The sequence below is a fragment of the Aedes aegypti genome, chromosome 1 (assembly GCF_002204515.2).
Source record: "Aedes aegypti strain LVP_AGWG chromosome 1, AaegL5.0 Primary Assembly, whole genome shotgun sequence".
NCBI lineage: Eukaryota > Metazoa > Arthropoda > Insecta > Diptera > Culicidae > Aedes > Aedes aegypti.
Window position 1 is genome coordinate 202,457,580 of NC_035107.1, and position 21,445 is coordinate 202,479,024.

The following is a 21,445-nucleotide window of genomic DNA, read 5'->3' on the forward strand; positions in this document are numbered from 1 at the left end:
CCATCGCCATCAATGTACTTGTGATGGAGAAGACAGCATGATATTGATATGATGTGGATTGATCCGAATTGTATCGCAGTCGGCCTGTACAAATCAGCAAATTTTAGGCGTTGATAGTGACAGCGAGCAACTCTGACGCCAATCTGTCATGAAACGGCCTGCTGCACTGAATTATGCAGTGTGGTAACAGTCATTAGAAATTGAGAAATAATAGTGATTGCATCCCGGTGGTTTTCCTGATTCCCTTAATGGGTCTTCTACAAAATTGCATAAAATGTTGTACGCAACTCGCTGCAGAACTCGATTTTACAGCATTTTTTTTCTCTTCGTAGTTATCCATCTCGGCAAGCCTCGTTCGATAAATGTACGACTCGTGCAATAAAAATAATCATTCTGCAACTTGTTGTGTAATCTACTATTTTCAGTGACTAATAAATAATTTCAAACGATACGCAGCGTGTCAACAATATCGTACTTTTAAAAAATAATATTATTTGCATAATTCAAGGTTAAGCTTAACCTATTAGCAAAGACAAACAGACGTAACACTGACGATATTTCCATCGACCACTCTTTTGACAATCATTTCAAATTTGCTATGTTACAAATCTCATAATCAGATGCGCGCGCTGTTTGACGTTTCTCACATCATGCTCACCAGATGATGATGATGATGTAAACTGGGAGATGGATTTTAAAGAAAATTGTTCTAAGTGTTACGTCTGTATGTCTGTGCTATCAGTGATGATGGAATAGACAATATGATATTTATGTGATACAGAATAATCCAAATTGTATCACAGTCGGTCTGTAGAAATCGGCAAACTTTAAGCGTCGATAGTGCAAGTGAGCAGCTCGGCATCTAGCTCGTTGTAATGATGAAATAGACGACTGGTATCTTTAGCAAAAATGGTCCTTTGAAAAAGGACAATACATTAAAATAATGTAATATTACTTAGTGCTACTCGCATAAATGACTCAATAGTCATTTAGGTCATATGACAAGTTAGCTGTATGATTCCTTCGGCATAGTTGTTTGTTTTGTTAGGCTGAAAAAACAGATCGTTATCTCTTAAAAGTCGCCAAAGGCGAAAAGCACAGAATACATTGTGTAGAACGCATAATGTGAAAAGGTGAAAATTTAAACTAAATTACAACATTTTTATAAACATAACCTCACACATTTAGCCTCAGGATTGTGACTGAAGAAGGGCTGCCGATTATCTCGGAGAAACACAAGGTCACCTGCACCATTGCTCCGGATAGCACAGGAAGGGCACAATACTGGGGAGGGAGCTCTGGTACTCCACAGTAGACCTGTTCATATTAGAAAAAATTTCTGGAAATCTACCGGTCAAGCAGTATTCGGAATTCTCATGCAAAGAACAATGGCTGGTCAAATTTTCAGCTCATTCGATAAAGATTTAAATATGCTTCAAGTTAAAAATGTGTTTTAGGGCTAATTTTAAGGTGAAAATGCATCGAAGCCAAACCTCGAATTTTCAGGAGCACAAATTTAGAGAACCTAACAACCGTTCGTGCTGAAAATCTAATCGATTGGTCACCACCAGCGAGGGACCAGTGAGTAGCATTTTCAGCACAAACGGTTTTCTGGTTCTCTAGATTTGTGCTCTTGAAAATTCGAGGTGTGGCTTCGATGCATCTTCACGTTAAGGATTGAAAAATCATAACTAGCATGTGGAACATCACAATCACTTGTTATTACCACTATTTGAAAGCTCAACCCGACCAGACGGAAGAAACAAGATTATAACATAATGTGTTCCCCTGATATGATTTTTTTATATCACCAGTTGTTATAGAACATGTACCGTTAGTAGTTAAAATAACAAAAATTCTAACAAAATTTATACCAAATTAAACTAAAATATAACAAACCCTGTTACCATTATATCAAAATTATTACAGAATGTGTTGCAAGGATGTTACAAAATAACAAAATTATTGCAAACTATGTTGCTGTTTATGACATCCCGACCAGAAGGAAGAAACAAGATTATAACAGAATGTGTTCCCGTGATATGATTTTTTTATATCACCAGTTGTTATAAAACATGTACCGTTAGTAGTTAAAATAACAAAAATTCTAACAAAATTTGCACCATACTAAACTAAAATATAACAAACCCTGTTATAATAATAACAAAATTATTACAGAATGTGTTGCAAGGATGTTACAAAATAATAAAACTATTGCACACTATGTTACTGTTTATGACATCGGATATTATTTGCATCAAACTTATAAATGCAATGTCAAAAATATAACAAATGTTGTTATAAATGTGTTACAAAAAATGTAACAAGATGAGCCATCTTGATAACAAAATTATATCATTTTCTGTTATTTTTAACTGCTGCTGATAGGAATGTGTTATAATCTTGTTACGTGGTTCTGGTCGGGATCTGATGTTATTTGCAACAAACTTATAAATGCGATGTCGAAAATATAACAAATGTTGTTATAAATGTGTTACTAAAAATATAACAAGTTGAGAACAAAGCTATCTTGACAACAACATTTAATCAACTTCTGTTATTTATAACTGCTGCTGATAGGAATGTGTTATAATTTTGTTATGTGGTTCTGGTCGGGAATCTATGCTGTTGAATTTTGTCGAACACGCTATTGAGATCAAATTGAGTTTTAACATTGTTTGAGCGAGATTTGTTCTCCATTGTACCCAGAAATCACAGTTTTCTGAATATATATGGTTTAATAAACCCACATTGACATTAGTTTTTCAGGCCCTAGTAAACGGGAATCGGAAGTAATAAATCTATGAATTCATTAACCATCAACAGCTTACATGTTGCTTGAGGCAATAAATTACAGAAAATGCCCAAAGATCGAACACCGCATCGCAACCTGATGATAGTTAATACACGCATGACACATATACCAACCAATGAATGAATTGAACAAGTTAGCATTGCTTTTTCTTTCCGAGTGATGATTGTTTTGATCGCATTTCATTGACGATTCAGGACGATTTGAAAACAATCATCACCATCGACTGAGAAAAAGCAGTGCTAACGTGTTCATTTTTTAATGTTTTCAAAGCTCACGGTGGTTCTCTTGGCTCACCCACAGCGAATTTACAAATGTGCTTCCTAATTTCTCTTTTTTGCAATTTATTTTCGTTAGATAAACTGTAACTTTAAACGTGATTGAGTTTTAGATGTGTAAAGTTATCATGTTCTGAAAATTAAAAATCAAAAATTTTCATGCAGTTATGTTTTTCTGAGAGAACACTCCCCAAAATTGGTGATTTTCAAGAGCCTCGAAGCGCAAACCTCAACCAAACTATGTTAAAACTTGCTCCAATCATAAAATTGTGTTCGGCAAAAGTTCGTAGAATTGAATCAACTACTATGTAGAGGTATTTTCGATTATTTTCGTTGTTCCGTTTGGTAGTTATGAATTTTTAAAGCTTGAAATTAGCCCAAAAACATTTGATTTGAAGCACACCTAAATTTTCTCCAAATTGACTGAAATTTTGACCAGAAGTTCATTTTGACATGAAAAATCGAAATATTGGTTGACTGGGAAATTTCCAGACATTTTCTAAAATATGAATAGGTCTACTCCACAGGCTCCGTATTCGGTTAGGTTTCATTTAGACCCCCCTAACTATTCATTCTCAGGCACGGTAAGCTTGAAGCCGCATGGGGGCAATTAGGGGTCACCTGTGAGGTGGACTTTTACCACCGGAACAGACAGTCCGTATTGTTAATTCTTAGCCAATTGAAGCAATCGCTACCGACACTACGCGACTATATAGGCTGCTTGTGCAAAGGAAGCTAATATTGATGATTAACTCCTGGCGTGCCCAAGCAGCCGTTGAAAATATCAGGGCGTGAAGGTGGTGGTTAGGTTGCGAAAGTTGTAAATCTTACTTAAATCCTTTTGTAATTCAAGAAGTTAAACATTATACAGTCGACTCTCCACATCTCGATTTTCTACATCTAGATATCTCTCCCTATGTCGATGATTTCATAAGTCCCTTCTCCTGATCTCGATATCTCCATATCTCGATTTGTTTCTGTTGATTTTTCGTTCTCAATTTTCTCTCCGTATGTCGATATGCCCATCATCAAAGGTTACTAGATCAAAATTTTGGGATTCAAAACAAATTAGGAGCGCAAAATGACGTCTGTTTGTGTATTACTTTTTTGGCAACGAAGTGTTTTTCAATCTAGTACTTATCAAAAAATTGTTCTATGTCTCGATCTCTCCCTATCTCGATGGTCCCTTCGATATCGAGATGTGGAGAGGCGACTGTAATTGTGAAAATCGAGTTGGAAAGTGTATGTATGTATGTAGGTTACAAAAGTTGAAACTCACTTAAGTCGTTTTGTAATTTAGAATGTTAAACGTTCTAAAAGTGAATATAGAGTTGGTTCTAGGTGAAGAGTGTAGAATTTGGTCTGCGAAACACGTAGGATCGATAAACTAGGTTTGTTTACTCTTCTGGCTTACGGCTGTTTGAAATATTTTTCAAAAAATATCGGCCCTGAAAGCATACATTCAAATCACATCACTTTCAGTCTTCATGAGTAGGTTAAATTATATTTGTGCTACAATCAATTGCAACATATTTGCTACAATATTTCAAAAGGACATCCTTGCTACACAAATACAAGACTTTTAATCGAAACTGAAGATCTCCTACGTTATCCAACCCTAATACCAGAGAGATGATAATTTTCTGTTTCTAATAGCAGCAGCACTAGGGATGAGCTTCAATACGCTTCAAGGTGAAAAGGTTTTTTTTATAAAAGCAATTACATCCTTTCGAAATGTTGTGGCCGATATGTATTTACAGTATAATTAATCAGTTGAATCTTTCGAGATATCCTGAGTTAGTGTTAATGTAAATTCTCTCACTCAAATGATTTTGAACCACGGAACAAACTTGGTGATTAGATTTCTATATTCTAGTCGTTCTATTTTCTTCTCGTCATGCCCAGTGTCAACAGTCCGCCAGTTGCGGGTGGTGCACATTTTATTCCATATGTTCGTTTGAAGTTGTGCTGCAGTCCCTGTCATCACATACTGGTCTGGTTTATTCCGTTCGACAACGACGGTGACGGTCAGTGGGTGCGTTCTATTTTCGGACCAGAATTTCTCATCCACAGGAGCACAGAGTTACAAACGAGGCCCGCGCTAGAAACTGCCACCGGCTTGGAAGTCAAATTCTAGCGAAAACATATGTTAGAATTTTGTTTTGTCGAGATTTTCCCGGCACGTTCCGCACTTTTCCTCGTTCCGCCGCTCAACGACCGGATTCCCCTTGAAAGTATTTTCACGCTTATCATCTCTCGCAGCGATTGGCTTGCGAGAGTACTATTCTCGCACATCGAAGGTATTCTCCTGTTCATTTGAATCTCTCTCCGAATACTTGTCAGCATGTGCTTTCCAAACAGAATTGGCACAAAAAATAGAACCACTCGAGTAACCACTTGTCCTTTAATTCTTGCCTTTTTGGGCTTATACGGCAATTATACTGCTAATATAGGGCTTGTCAGCTGAATAATAGTACTATATTAGCGCAGGACGAATTTAAATGCTATATGATTAATTCGGTTCTTTGAAATTTTTTCGCATATTCGGTTAAGATTGCTAATGCACTACTATAAAACAGGATATTTTAATCTAAGGTAACGAGAAGTAGGCTGATATAATTCTGCCGTTTTACCATCTGGAAATGATAAGTTCTAAGTACAAAATATACCAATATGATCGTAATAACTTTATAATTTCCAAAGCATTCCATCATATTTTGCCCAAAAACCAAACCACAACGGTAGATATAAATATACACTCCAGCGAGAGCGACAATGGAGAGAGGAAATTTCTTTTCGTGAGAAGTAGCAACAAGTATTTTGGAAATGCGCGTTTTCCGACCACCCGTCGTCGTCTGGTAGCTGGCCAGTCTTACTGTCGAGGCAAATTCTGATGTCGTGAAATGTGCTTGACGCTTCCTTACGGAGGGTAATATATATGTGTGTGTGCGTATGCCTCTGCATTCGAATCTGTTTTCCAGATTTGATCCTTGGAAGGACGCCCAGAAAGGCACATGCGTGTCGTTTTGCTATCTGAGGGTGGTCCCATCATTTGGATTGGGATTGCAACGAGTTGCAAAATAATGATTTTCTCATCCGGTTTCGTACATTGACTCAACGAGGCTCACAGAGTTGCTTTTCAGCACTGTTTCTTTTGGTACGGAAATGGTAGTTTATGCAACAAGTTGCATAATAATATTTTTGTCAAATATAAGAAATCGTATCAGGATGCATTGGGGCCTTCCTTAGCTGAATGGATAGAGTTCGCGGCTACCAAACACAGCCATGCTGAAGGTGTCTGGGTTCGATTCTCGATCGGTCCAGGATCTTTTCGTAATGGAAATATCCTTGACTTCCCTGGGCATAAAGTATTATCGTACCTGCCACACGATATACGAATGCGAAAATGGCGAATTTGGCTAAGAAAAGCTCTCATTTAATAACTGTGGAAGTGCTCATTGAACACTAAGCTGAGAAGCAGGCTCTGTCCCAGTGAGGACGTAATGCCAAAAAACAATAAGAAGATGTTGCGAAAAGGCCTCGCGACGATCACAGTTCGCCAAATCGGCATCGGCTGGATGACGCTTGACTTCATGCCGACGGGTGAACAAAAACTGACTCCGTTGCGCATCATTCATTTTATTAAATTCATTTTTATTTACATTTAATTTTAGATGGTCACTATTTTTAGCATTTAAGAGATTGACCGAGAGGTCCTTCAGCTTTGTTGGTTGTTTTTATTATGGTTGAATTTCTGGATTGGTTTTACCCTAGTAATTTGTTTAGCCTAATGGGCTCTGGTAGTTTTTAAAAAGTACAATTTGTTATTCTAACTACTTTTTGCAAGCCTACAAATTTTGATAACCTAGAGGAAAACGAGGTCCTGGATGACCTGCTGGCCTGATTGTTGTCAGCGAGCCATAGATCGCTATAGATCGAGTCACCAAAGCGCTCAATGAGTGAGTAGACGACTAAGGTGTCGTCAACAAACAGCGATAGAGAGCCGCCTTCAGGGAGCTGAGGCATGTCCGAGGTGAACAGGATAAATAGTAGAGGACCTAAAACACGGCTGCTTGGGCACGTCAGGAGTTAATCATCAATATTAACCTCCTTTTCCCGAGCAGCCTAGATAGCCGCGTAGTGTCGGTAGCGGTTGTTTCAACTGGCTAAGAATTAACACTACGGACTGCCTGTTCCGGTGCTAAAAGTCCACCTCACAGGTGACCCCTAATTTATGGTTTGATGCGTACCGTGCCTAGGAATGAATGGTTAGGGGGGTCTAAATAAAACCTAACCGCAAACGGAGCCTGTGGGGTACCAGGGCGCCCTCCGCAGTATTGAGTCCTTCCTGTGCTACCCGGAGCAATGGTGCAGGTGACCTTGTGTTTCTCCGAGATAATCGGCTGCCCTTCTTCAGTCTCTATCCTGAGGCTTAATAAGGGTGGGATTATGAATATGTTGACATTAAATTTAAATTATCACCTATATGGATTCGCATTATGCGTTTTACACAGTGTACTCTGTGCTCTTTCGCCTTTGGCGGTATGGTTTTTTCGTTGCTGGTCTTTTTCGTGCTGAGGTTGCAAAAAGCTTAATCCTGCCTAGTTTGGGTAGTGGCTACGGTTAGGTTAGCTCAGATCAATCTTCAGCATAAAAGAACAGCAACGATCAATCTTTGCAGACTCATGCAAAATGGTGCAGCCCAAATGGCGCTAGTACAAGAACCCTACTTTCGTAGAGGAAACTTCTATCTAGGTAACCTTGTGGACCCAGTTTTTGCTACTTTCAGCAAACTTGAAATGGCAAACTCGCGCTGATCACATCATCTGAGGCAGCTCAGATATCAATTTGAGAGGCTCCAGTCTGATGGAATACTTACGTAGTACAGACCTTGGATTACTTAACAATCGTAGTACAGACCTTGGATTACTTAGCAATCGCCCAACCTTCATGGTTTCTAATAGAGAAGAAGTATTAGACATAACGCTCTGCTCGAATAGAATCAGTCACGAGTTGACGAATTGGCATGTATCCGATGAGGAATCATTATCTGATCATCACTACATCTTCTTTGATCATTCAAATGTAACTGCGCAGACTTTGCGTTTTAGGAATCCCCAGTCAACAAACTGGGAACTCTATATTGAATTGGTTGCGACCTAATTTCATGGATATTCTCCGTCCATTGAAAATCCAAGTGATCTGGATGATGCCGTTGATACTACAACATCCTACATTATGGAAGTTTTTGAAGAAGCATGTCCTCTGCGGTCTGTAAAGACTACAAGAGTGCTATAAAAGCCCCTGCTTCGGACAACTCAAGGTCGAAGCTTGTTATCGCATGTCGAACTCAAATTGAGGAACTGAATTCAGTCAACTCTGTAAACCTTGTATGGGTACCTGGCCATTCTTCCATCGCTGGAAATGAATTGGCCGATGAGCTAGCTCGCGATGGAGCATCGCATGACTTCATTGGCCCTGAGCCGACTATTCCAATTTCGAAGTGCTGGGTGAAGCTTCAGATAAACTCTTGGGCGGCAACTCAGCACAAGCAATATTGGAATAGTTTGGAGTCATGTCAAACAAAATTGTACATTGCTGAGCTTGGAGATGGCGGAATATTTAACAAATCTGTCAAAGCAGAATTGCAGTCTCTTGGTCAGAGCGTTGACAGGCCAATGCCGACTCAACTATCAAATAGCAAACATTCAGCGTGCTGACTCTTTTGTTTGATAGTTGTGACTCCGATTATGGAACTTCGTATCACCTGATATGTAACTGTCCAGTTTTTGTGCAAATGCGATTCCAATTACTTGGTGAACACTTATTAAGTGAAACTGAATTCAGAAGCCTGAATCATCAGGACATTCTGTTATTCTTAACCCGCTGTGGTAATGAGCTATAGGCTCTCTTTGCGCTCATGCGTTTTGCAGTGCCCTTTTTAGGGCGCTGTTCGTACCCATTGTGGTATGGACACGGTGCTCCCCTGACCGTTATTATCAGAAAAAAATCTCCATCAAATCTGTGCTCACCAGTCGATTTCTATAGCTACGCTGCATGTCTGGGCAAAATTTTAAAAAAATCGTAGGGCCCGTTTTGAAGTTACGCCCTTTTTATTGTCTAAGACCACTAATTCAAAGGAAATCTGAGATATTTAAACGGGTTTTGATTGGCAGTGATTATCAGATGAAATATACCACCGAAATTTGAATCAAAGTTGGTTTATTTAGTTATTTGTAACCTATTGGAGGAGTTTTGAATGAAAAGATAGACGAAATTTGGAGTTACGTCCTCTTGGAAGCGTAACCATTGAAAACACTGATTTCCAGTAGATTAATAAGGCATTCTTTTAAGCAGGCATTCCGTTAAGCATGTTCAAATATTTTCAATGACACATTGCACTTACATGTCGCCAAAGTCTTACACACCTCCTAACCTTCCCGAGGCATAGAGTATGTTCGTTCCTGCCACACGATACACGAATGCGAAAATGGCAACTTTCGTGCTTATTCTGCGCGGCTTGTGAGTCGAGACGACTCGCTCTCACCGCGAGTGACGTGAGACGACTAATGTTAATCAAATGAGAGCGAGTCGACAATTGTCACCTCATTCGACTCGTGTCACCTCACACGCCGCGCAGAATAGGCACGTTTGTCAAAGGAATCTCTCAGTTAATAACTGTGGAAGTGCTCATTGGACACTGTGCTGAGAAGCAGGCTCTGTCTTAGTGGGGACGTAGTGCCGGCTATTCCGGCTAATTTTGTACTGCCCCAGAACATAAACTTCAATTGCTGAGTAATGCACTATTGGCCAAACTATAGCACTCTAGACCACTGTCAATACTTTTGTAATCATTTGTAGCATACATTACAACATTTAGATTTTTCACAAAGCTACAATTTTACCTTTGGGTTTCTCGGTCTTTTCGATTACACAAACTCGTACGAACTCTGGAAAAATACAATAGTGCAAGATTTGTATAAAGCAATCAATCCATTCTCATGCTAACTCGTGAAGAAAAAGCCTCAGTACTTGAAATGTGCTTAAGAAAAATACCTTAAATAATACCTTCTACATGTTCTACAAATACCTAGCTGATAATTAGATCAAGTATTGCAATACCTAAACAATATTTGATGGATTTTCATATAAAAGTGAAATTTTTCAATAGTAGTTCAATACCTCCAGCAGACCTCAATAGCTGTGTAATACCTCAATGAAGTATTTTTAATCGTTTTAAAGATTTTTTTTAATACCATTATAATACCAAATTGAGGTATTGACAACTAAACAATATCTAATTTTGGTATGATACCAAAATATGGTATGCATAAGTTATTGGGGAGTTATTTGTTCCTGCTCGGGTAGTAATGGAATTCGAACAAATGCCATTATAGAAACTGGAACATGCGGAGATGGTCTTCAGGTATTCGGGGTAATGGAATTGAAAGTTAAGGGATATAATTTTAAGAAGACATATAAAATATGGTAAAAACAGAGTTGTTCATGGATTTTACGTGAATTCCAGTTTTGGTTACCAGAAAATCGTAAATTGTTCTGTGGCCCTGTTAATAACCTGCTGGTCTACCTACCAGAATATGGTTTTATTACTACACAAACTGAAGATTTCCATGAAAACTTGTATTTGTTTTTCGATCGCAGACTATGCTTGTGAAGTAAAGACTCACAAACTGCTATGACTCATCACAAACGAAAAAAATCTTAGGGAGCTTCACAAAGCTTTTCAAACTGACAGAGACAAACATTTAAAATTAGGCTCTGTTAATGCTACGATTTTGAACTCCATTAAACAAAATAATAACGGATGTACATTGTTTTCTTCCATTTGATATCGCTGCTTTCTGCGTTGTTAATTTTATTTAATTCCATAGACTGCTACCCATAAACGAAAACATAACTCGTAAAATATTTTTGACGTATGCTTCGCTGCGATATACAACAGGTAGCAATCAATTGCGTGTAAAATAATCTGAAACGTGAGTACATGGGTTCACCAAACTAGCCAAAATATTGTGCTACAAGAACTAATTCGGTTTCATGATTAAATTGGCTCCGTAATGCTTTAAAACACTTGAGCCTATTGGTTGATTGTGAAATACTTTGGCGGCATATAAGTGCAATGTGCCATTAAAAACATTTGAATATGCTCAAAGGTATAAGAATGCTTAACTAATCTATTGGAAATTAGTGTTTTCAATGGTTACGCTCCCAAAAGGGCGCAACCCTAATTTTTTTTTATCTTCTCATTCAAAACTCCTCCTAGAAGTTACAAATAACTATATAAACCAACTTTGATTCAAATTTTGATAATATATTTATTCTGATAATCACGGCCAATGAAAACTCGTTTAAATATCTCAGATTTCCTTTGAATTAGTGGGCTTATACATTCAAAAGGGCGTAACTACAAAACGGGCCCTACGATTTTTTTAAAATTTTGCCCAGACATGCAGCTTAGCTATAGAAATCGAATAGTGAGTACAGATTTGATGGAGATTTTTTTCTGATAATAACGGTCAGGGGAGCACCGTGATGGAGCTACATGCTCTCATTTCGCTTATGCGATCTTCCCTCTTCAAGGGACCCCACTCTTATTTCCTCCCATCTTTCCCTTCCCTTTCCTCTCCCATCGGGCAGATGATGAAATAGGCTCAAATATGGCGATGGCACAAATCTCCCAACTGGTGGGGAACGTGCCTTTGGAGCCGGCCTTCTGATACCGAAGGTGTCGTCAGCAAACAGCGATAGAGAGCCGCCTTCAGGGAGCTGAGGCATGTCCGAGGTGAACAGGATAAATAGTAGGGGACCTAAAGCACTTTCCTGTGGACTTTGAGTGGATCTGAGTTGAGTTGAGGGAAACTCTGAACGCCCTATGAAATAGATAGTTTTTGATGATTTTCACCAAATAGGTGGGAAGATTGTATCGGTGCAGCTTGTACACCAGGCCGTCATGCCAGACGTTTTCGAATGCTTTTTCAACATCGAGTAACGCCATGGCAGAGGATTTGGTGAGGGGCTTGTTCCGCCTGAGGATGTTGGTTACTCGAGTCAGTTGGTGCGCGGTTGATCGTCCGCGTCGAAAGCCGAACCTTTCCTCGAGTAGGATGTTATTTTGAACGGCTGCCGAAAGCAGCCGTCTGTTGATCGCATTTTTTGAAAAACTCTGATAACCCTGAAAGAAGGCTGATGGGGCGATAGCTTTTGGAGGGACAAAGATCTTTCCCAGGTTTCCTGATGGGGATGACTCACTGACTTCCACGACGAGGGGAAGTAGCTAAGTCGGAGACACTGATTGAAAATCAGTGAAAGTGTAGATAGAACTGGAGACTCAATTGCTTGAGCTCCAAGTTCAGGATATTGTCGAATTCTGGGGCCGTCATGTTTTTAGATGTTTTGACATAGGCCAGCAACTCGTCAGCTGTGATCTCCAACTCCTCCGTGAAGTCGTTGGGAGATCGGTGTAGGTGAGCTGCGTGTTCAGAGACAGCAGCTTCGTGTGGGCTAGGAATGTCTAGCCATAGATTGTGTGCAGTGCTGGTAATGGTAATAGTAGTAGGCTTGAATTTCGCGAAAATCACGTGGCTCTCTCACTACAGTAGTTTAAAATCGTGAACCTCATCAAGTAGTCTAAATTGGGTACATGATTTTCTCTAAATCAGTAGTGTCATTGAAGGTTCTAAATGCGGGAAATGCAGCGGGAAATAGAACATTTTTCTTCAGTAATTTTGGGTTGCCCTTAGCAACGGGTGTTTTGCGATTTTCAAGGCTCTTTGCCTACAGCAGCGGTAGGCGTGAGTTTCACTGGCTTCGCTGACTGCGATTTCCTTTGTTTGACTACTGTAGAGTGAATTTCAGATTTTTTCCCAACACTGATTGTGTGAGCTGATGAAATGCCGACCTATCTCAGCAGTCTTCTCCACAGGGGTTATCAGGTGATCCTTAAGAGTCAGCATTGTCTAGTGGGATCAACGGTGGAATTGGCCTGGGTTTGGTTTGTAAAATTTTGGTCATCTTCCAGAATGGTCTACGCAGCTAAAAATATGTTGTAAAATTAAGTTTATTTTCATGCACATATTTGGAGCATCAAAATAAACTTAAATTTCAACGACCAATCCGTTATTTTTCAATCGAATTCACTTTAAATTTACACGATCATGTAATATTCTATCATGTTTAGTTGAAAATTAAATGTATATTCATTTAAATTTGCTGTAACAACACACGAATTTGATTTATTTTTACAGTAGTCTTCAGTTCACATCACATTGAAAATTAAATATTTTTTTCAGTGTAGAACAATCTGGGAGAGAACGGATCTTGTTATAAAAATCTTCATTTTTAAGGTCCTCTATTCTTTCCATGACGATTTGTGATATGCGATTAACTTCGCTTTTTAACGTAGGCAGACATCGAAGGCTGAGTGGGCCCCGGACCGGCTCAGGTGAGTGGGCGAATCTGAGCTCAGGATGGTGCAGTGGCCTTCCTCCAGGTCCTGTTGTAGCATGAGGCCATTTCTGTTTCGCCGGGTGTTTCCCCATGTCTCGTGCCTTGCGCCAGACAGGATGAACTGCTCATGCCGCCGTTTTAGGGCCACCGATGTTCCATCGTTGATGGAAGCTTGCTTCGAGCAGTACGCCGCAATGATTTTGATTGGGCCGATGGAGGTTCCCACCAGATTGGCCTCAATGACTTGCAGCTGGAAGCTCGGCAGCAGGGTGCAGTTTATGTTGCTCCGCAAAACGATATCTTTTCAAGATATCTCTTCCGTATATCAATAGCGATTTATCCAGGGATTCCATCAGGGCTTTTGCCAGAGATTTTGCCATTAGATATTTTACATTTCTACAGGGATTCCTTTATTAAGAGATTTCGCAAGAAGTTCTTGCAGGAATGTTTCAGAAATTCCTTTATAGGTTCCTCCAGTAACATCTTTGCTGGGATTCGTTCAGGAATTTCTCCAAGGATTCCTCTAATACTCCGGATTATTTTTATGGAGACTTATCCAGGGATTTTCAAGTGGTTTTTCTTTGTAAGACTTCTCCAAGGGTTCTTCTAGGGAAATCTCTACAAAGATTCTTGCAAAGGTAACTTCAACGCATTCTCCAGGTATTGTTCCAGGGGTACACTAGGATAATCTATTCAACAATTACTCAAGTTATTTCTACAGTGATTTCTCCAGAGTTTCCTCCGAGGATTCCTCCACGGATACATACAAAGATATCCCCAAGTAGTCATCTCGAGATTCATCCAGGAATTATTCCGAAGATTTTTGCCAGGATTCTTCCACGACTTGCTCCAGATATTTTTTTCAGGAATTCCTACAGGTGTTCTGCAACTTACGAATTCCTCAAGAATTTCATTCATGAATTCTACCATAGTTACTTCTAGGACAATCGCTGTATGGCTTACTCCAAGGATCTCTCCAGATAATCCTATAGGGATTCCCCTGGGATTTCTCGAGAGATTAGTTCTGGGCTTCCAAAAATGTATTCAGAGATTCCTCTAAAAGTTCCTCTTGGAATTTTTCCCAAGATTCCATTAGAAATTATCCCAACATTTTTTCCGGAAATTACATTAGGCGAATACACTGATAGGCAAAATAAAGTGCCCACCTTACCAGTTTTCGAATTTCTCTTATTGATTTGGTTCAAATTAAAGTTAACACACTTAAACTTTGTTTGATATTTTATTTTTGATATTTTTTTAAAGTTGCACTTACAAAAATTTAGTAAAAAAAAGAGTTTTACGTTGTTCTAGAGAAATATGATTTTTTCTTCAAGGCCCGTCTGGATCAGCGAAACCTCCAGATTTTCTCGCAAGATGTTGATGTAGGAATCTGCGGTCATTATTCCGTCGAGTTTCACGAGGCTTCCTACTCCACTCCATGAAAAACACCCCCAGACCATCACATTTCATCACATTACACCTCCATGCGTCACCGTTCCTTGGATGTGGCGCTCCTGAAGCTCGAGCTGTTTAACCGAAAGCGGCGGGCTCGTGTGTGGTGCAGAGCGCCACGTCCACCCAGACAACCAGAAGTCGCATAACAGTTTACGGACAAAGTCGTTTATTAGTACAAATTGCATCACACCCGCACTAAATGGTGTGCGAAATCATTTGACCGACGAGTTTTCTCGCATAAAATGCTTTTTTATGGGTTCATATGTACATTTCGTTTCGTCCCGCATACACATACATAGTAAGTCGGATCAATCCGTAGCAGCTGTCAAATCAACTTTGTTGTTACAAATTAAGTCGTATAAGAGTACAGATTAGTTCGCAATAAAATATACACACTCGCATTGCATACTACTTTTCACCATATAAAATATGCACGTATATCGCCTCCACTTTTGTACGTATAAGGCCTTTTCGCGACATCTTATACGTGAAACATTGCGCATATAAGCATCGCATAACGCAAAAGGTGATTTTGTTATATGTACATTTTGGTTGTGTGGGCAAGGAACGGTGAAGCATGGAGGAGGAAATGTGATGGTCTGGGGGTGTTTTTCATGGAGTAGAGTAGGAAGCCTCTTGAAAATCGACGGAATAATGATGGCAGATTCCTATATTAACATCTTGCGGAAAAATCTGGAGGTTTCGCTGATCCAAACGGGCCTTGAAGAGAAATACATATTTCTCTAGAACAACGACCCGAAACATACTGCCAAGAAGACCAAGTCTTTCTTCCGGTGTTGTCGGATTAGACCACTGGAATGGCCTCCACAAAGCCCAGACCTCAACCCCATCGAGAATTTGTGGGCGATTCTCGATGCCAGGGTTGACAAAACTGGTGTTACCAACAAAAATAATTATTTTGAAGCCTTCCCAGTAAACACAAACTCGTATACGATAGCGTATATGAGTACAAAAGTGGAGGCGATATACGTACATGTGCCATTAGGCTGCCTGCAAAATGTACGTATATCGCCTCCACATTTGTACTCTTATATCATATTATATACGATCGTGTGTTTACTGGGTTGGAGCGCGCCTGGAAAGAACTAGTTCCACAACACCTACAAAACCTGGTGAAAAGCATGCCGAAGCGCCTCCAGCAAGTCCTTAAGGCCAAAGGAGGACACATTAACTAATAAATTGCTTATTATTTTTCTAAAATCATTTTTCTGGGGCCAAGAAGGAAGTGGGCAATATAAGTGCAACTTTAAAAGAATATTAAAAATAAAATATCAAAAAAGGTTTAAGTCCCAGACAACCAAAATGTACGCCTAACTAAATCACCTGGAGGCTTTGTACATACAAAATTTCACTTATAAGATGTCGCGAAAAGGCCTTCTACGTACAAAAGTGGAGGCGATATGCGTGCACATATTATGTGATGAATAATAACATACAATGCGAGTGTATAAATATTCTACCGAACTAACCTGTTATCTTATGCGACTTAACTTATGATAACAAATGTTTATTTGACAGCTGCTACGGACTGATTCGACTTACTTTGTACGAGTGTACGGGACGAAACAAAATGTACAAATAAACTCAGAAAAAAGTGTTTTATGCGAGGAAACTCATCAATTTGACGAGTTTATCCACGGTGTTTTGCGAGTTTGATTTAACTAGTATGAATAAACGAGTTATAACGTGAACTTTCATGCGATTTCTGGTTGTCTGGGGTGTGTTAACTTTAATTTGAACCAAATCAATGAAAGAAATTCGAAAACTGGTAAGGTGGGCACTTTATTTTGCCTATCAGTGTATAAACAAAAATTCCTCCAAACATATCTGCACATCTAGGGGAAAAGCACTAATTTTTGACCTACAAGAAATATACGCCAATTTTCGGATTTCCATACAAAGTATGCCAAAATCGTATGAATGGGTCGAAAATTGGTGCTCTTCCCCCATTCCTCTTGGAAAATCTCTTCATAGATCTCTCCGAAGATTTAACTAGGGATTCTACAAACATTTCTCAATGGATTCCTCTAAGAATAATTCCAGGGCTTTCTTCAGAAATACTCTACAGGTTACAGCTTATAGGTTTTCCCGGGATTTCTTTAGGGACTCCACCAGCAAAATCTCTACTGTGATGCTTCCTGAGCTACCTCCAAGGATTCTCTGAGCGGTTCCATTTGAATTCGAATGTCGGTTTACTTTTGTATTTTTTGATTTGGATGAAATTTTGCACATGCTTTCTTTATGCCCAAAAATGCCTTTTTGCATCATCGGCTCGCCATTTTGACTCTAGCCTCACTTTTGAGAAGGGCCTAAGAAAAAAATCCTTAATAATTTTCAAAAAAATTATAACTTAGAAACGGTTTGTCCGATCAGTTTGGTGCCTTCCGCAAAGTTTTAGGTTATTGTTGGGACTATCTGGAAAAAAATATACACTGTAAAAAAAATGTTGTAATTTTTTATATATCGAAAATAAAGCTTAAAAATCAATACCTCAAAAATCGTATTTTTTATTTTTTTTTATTTTTTTATATGTTAAAGTAGACAAAAAATGAAGTCTTTTGTACAGTGGGTCAAGATGGAGAAATCATGGACAAAAAAGTTATGATTTTTTGAAAATAGGGGAATTTTTGAAAATGGTCATAATAAACTTTTTAAATATTTTTCAACTCGATTTTATGAAAGTACGCAAAATTTACAACAAAAAAGGTATACGGAAAAATCAGGCTAACTTTTAACGTTTTAAAGATACAGCGATTTTAATACAAAATTATGATATAATCTTCAAGTTTCGGTCATTACAGTGAAACCTCCATGAGTCGATATTGAAGGGACCATCGACTCATGGAAATATCGAGTCATGGAACAGCAATCTTTTGGAAAGCTGCTTCTAGGGTCCATCATAGTAACCATGATATTTTGTTTTTAGTATGGTTCCATGAGTCGATATCGAGTCATGGAACATCGACTCATGGAGGTATCACTGTATAATATAACTTAGAAACGGTTTGTCCGATCGGTTTGGAGTCTTCCGCAAAGTTTTAGGTTATTGTTGGGACTATCTGGAAAAAAATATACACTGTAAAAAAAAATGTTGTATTTTTTTATATATCGAAAATGAAGCTTAAAAATCAATTTTCTCAAAAATCGTATTTTTGATTTTTTATTAATTTTTTTATATATTTAAGTAGACAAAAAATGAAGTCTTTAGCACAGTGGGTCAGGATGGAGAAATCATGGACAAAAAGTTATGATTTTAAAAAAAAGGTGAATTTGTTGAAAATGGTCATAATAAACTTTTCAAATGTTTCGGTAGCAATTAGCAAATTTTTTCATATACCTTTTTCGTTGTAAATTTTGCGTACTTTCATAAAATCGAGTTTAAAAATATTTAAAAAGTTTATTATGACCATTTTCAAAAAATCATAACTTTTTTGTCCATGATTTCTCCATATTGACCCACTGTGCAAAAGACTTCATTTTTTGTCTACTTTAACATATCTATATAAATAAAAATGGAGTGGTGTTTGTATGTCACGAAATGGATTGAGAACGGTCCAACGGATTACCGCAAGATTTTCACTGTTGCTCCCCTCAAGGGATGCGACGTGTTCGTGCGAAGAAAAAATTTGGGAAAGTCGCCGGGTTTATCGGGAAAACGGGAGAAGACTAAGGTGTAATTTGTATGGGGAATTTCTCGACGTTTTCCAACAGCCTACTTGATGGCAAAACGAAGTTTGCCGGGACCACTAGTAAAAAAATAAAAACAAAAATACGATTTTTGAGAAAATTGATTTTTAAGCTTTATTTTCGATATATAAAAATTTACAACATTTTTTTTTACAGTGTATATTTTTTTCCAGATAGTCCTAACAATAACCTAAAACTATGCGGAAGGCACCAAACTGATCGGACAAACCGTTTCTAAGTTATATTTTTTTGAAAATTATTAAGGATTTTTTTTTCTTAGGCCCTTCTTAAAAGTAAGGCTAGAGTCAAAATGGCGAGCCGATGATGCAAAAAGGCATTTTTGGGCATAAAGAAAGCATGTGCAAAATTTCATCCAAATCAAAAAATATGAAAATCAAATTTGGGAAAAAAGTCGTCATTTTCTGTGGAACCGCTCCTCTAGAGATTCCTCCAAATATAGCTCCCGGAGTAAATAATTAACTTAGATAATCCTTCCTACAGGAGTTTCTCCAGAACCTCCTCTAGGGATTACTGTTGGAAAATCTCTACAGGAATTCCTGCAGAGATTCTTCCATTTTCTCGGGAAGGTCTCCGAGGCTCCAGAAAATTTATAATGGTTTCTTCTAGAAATTGTTCCAGGAATGAGCTGACAGAGACTGCGTAGCCAAAAAGTATGTTTTATGTTCCAGGGATTTCTTCAGGAATTCACCGAGGATTCCTCTAGATTTTTTCAAGACGTTCCTCCGATTACTCCAGGAATCCCTCTAGGAACTTATCCAGGGATTCAATGAACGATATCCTGAAAGAATTTCCAAAAATCATAAAGTTCTTGAGTTTCTGACGAAATTTCCAAAGGATTTCCTCGACATTTGTATTGAGTCATTCCTGAAGACAATTCTTAATATTCTTGCATTGATGTTTGGAATAGTCTTTGAAGAAATTCATAGGAGAATTTTAAAATAATATCTGGAAGTGAATAAGAATTAGTTGAGGGAAATCGTTTGTTAATAATATACTTGGATTCTTGAACGATTATATACCAATATTGAACGATTTTTTTAATGAACGTTCGTGCATTGCGCGCGGATTGTGATCAAGGCTTCAAAGTCACTTGACAGACCTTTCAAGACGACCTTGAACAAACGTTCAATTTTGTCGTCATCAGCAAAAAATGTTCTTCTTCTCTACTAGATGTGTGTGATCTTCTAAGAGGTTGTTTTTTTTCAAGACGGAGTCCAAAAAGGATTACCGTGGCTAGCTTACGGGTCCAACGAAAAATCGAAGGCACGGGTCCAAACAAGGATCAATAGTTGAAAAAATAGTACTGAAAGGGCCCAGATAGCCGTAGCGGTAAACGCGCAGCTATTCAGCAAGACCAAGCTGAGAGTCGTGGGTTCGAATCCCACCGGTCGAGGATCTTTTCGTAAAGGAAAATTTCTCGACTTCCCAGGGCATAGAGTATCTTCGTACCCTGCCACACGATATACACATGCAAAAATAATCAATTGGCACAGAAAGCTCTCAGTTAATAACTGTGGAAGTGCTCATAAAAACACTAAGCTGAGAAGCAGGCTCTGTCCCAGTGGGGACGTAACGCCAAAAAGAAGAAGAAGTACTGAAAGGTACTTTTTTGTAGCTCTGAGAAGTAGTGTTTGCCTTTGGTAGTTTAAAAACTTCCAAAAGCAGGAAAAATTTGTGTACGCACAGCACGATAGAACATGTTCATGTTCTAAGATTTCTGAACAAATATGTAAATGTCTGCCATCAGCTTGGTACATCAGGATCTCAACAAAGAATAGATTTTTATAGCCATCCATTCGAACCACCCTATACCAACCCAGCACCCCATAATCACCCACTGATAGATAACGATACGCATTCTCCCGTTCTTCGTAGGAACGAAACACGGTGACAACCGATGGCTCTGATGAAGGAACCTCCTAAGTACGCAGCAGAGAGGGAGAGTTCGCTCTAGCCCCACAAAAGAACGGTGAGCAAATGCGGTCCAATGAATACGATTTGATAAGGATCTGGCTGCCTGCAGCCGCCGCAGTCGTCCACCTAGAAGCTTCCTGCCCTCCTCTCATCCGTCGGGGCCCAGGAGCGGAAACCGAGGCAGCGTAACATTCGGGGGTTTCGTCGCTCTCGATGAATAGCTTTCGACCGTCTTTGGTTGGTTCTGTACGTACGACGCTGTGTTGGTTAGTGGACGCAAAAATCCCTTTCTGGTTCCAGCTCCGGCTGTGAAGTATACTGAGTTACCCATCCGTATTCATCCACCTATCCATCCATCGGTTTGACGAAGTTCGCGGCTTTGGTTGCCGTCGAAGTGCGATATCCAACAAGTGGTGCCAACCGCGAGAAGCGTGTGCAAGCGAAGGCAGCGAAAAAGCTAACCGCGTGAAACATATGTTACACTGGTGGTTCGCGAAAATTGCCGTAATTTGTGATAAGTGAAAGTGTTCGACGAGATATGCGGATAGAATCGCACTGACAGTTGGCCGGCAGAAAATAACGAGCTGAAGAGTGTGTGTAGTGTGCGGATAACTTCAGGTGCGCTTCCCCCAACCGCTCAATTCGTTTAGAGGTGCTGCAGCAGGTTCAGAACACTTTTCGGTGAACAATACGACACAGGTATCTAGAGCTACTGATAAGAGATCTACCGTCGACGACGACGAAAATATCATACCTGGCCGGCAGGGAGTTCTGTTGACTCGCGGGGGAG

At 39.1% G+C, this 21,445-nt stretch overlaps 1 protein-coding gene across 5 annotated transcripts in view; it reads left to right on the top strand.

Annotated features, from left to right (window-relative positions):
* Positions 1-21,445, top strand: part of LOC5564080 (probable serine/threonine-protein kinase cdc7) — a 200,950-nt gene that overhangs the window by 17,843 nt on the left and 161,662 nt on the right. For 2 of the 5 annotated variants that reach the window (XM_021857264.1, XM_021857265.1), the window contains exon 2: positions 20,617-21,354. The exons of the other annotated variants lie outside the window; for them this stretch is intronic. The gene's annotated coding sequence lies outside the window, so the exon portion shown is untranslated. The remainder of the gene's footprint in view (positions 1-20,616; positions 21,355-21,445) is intronic. 5 annotated transcript variants of the gene reach the window in all.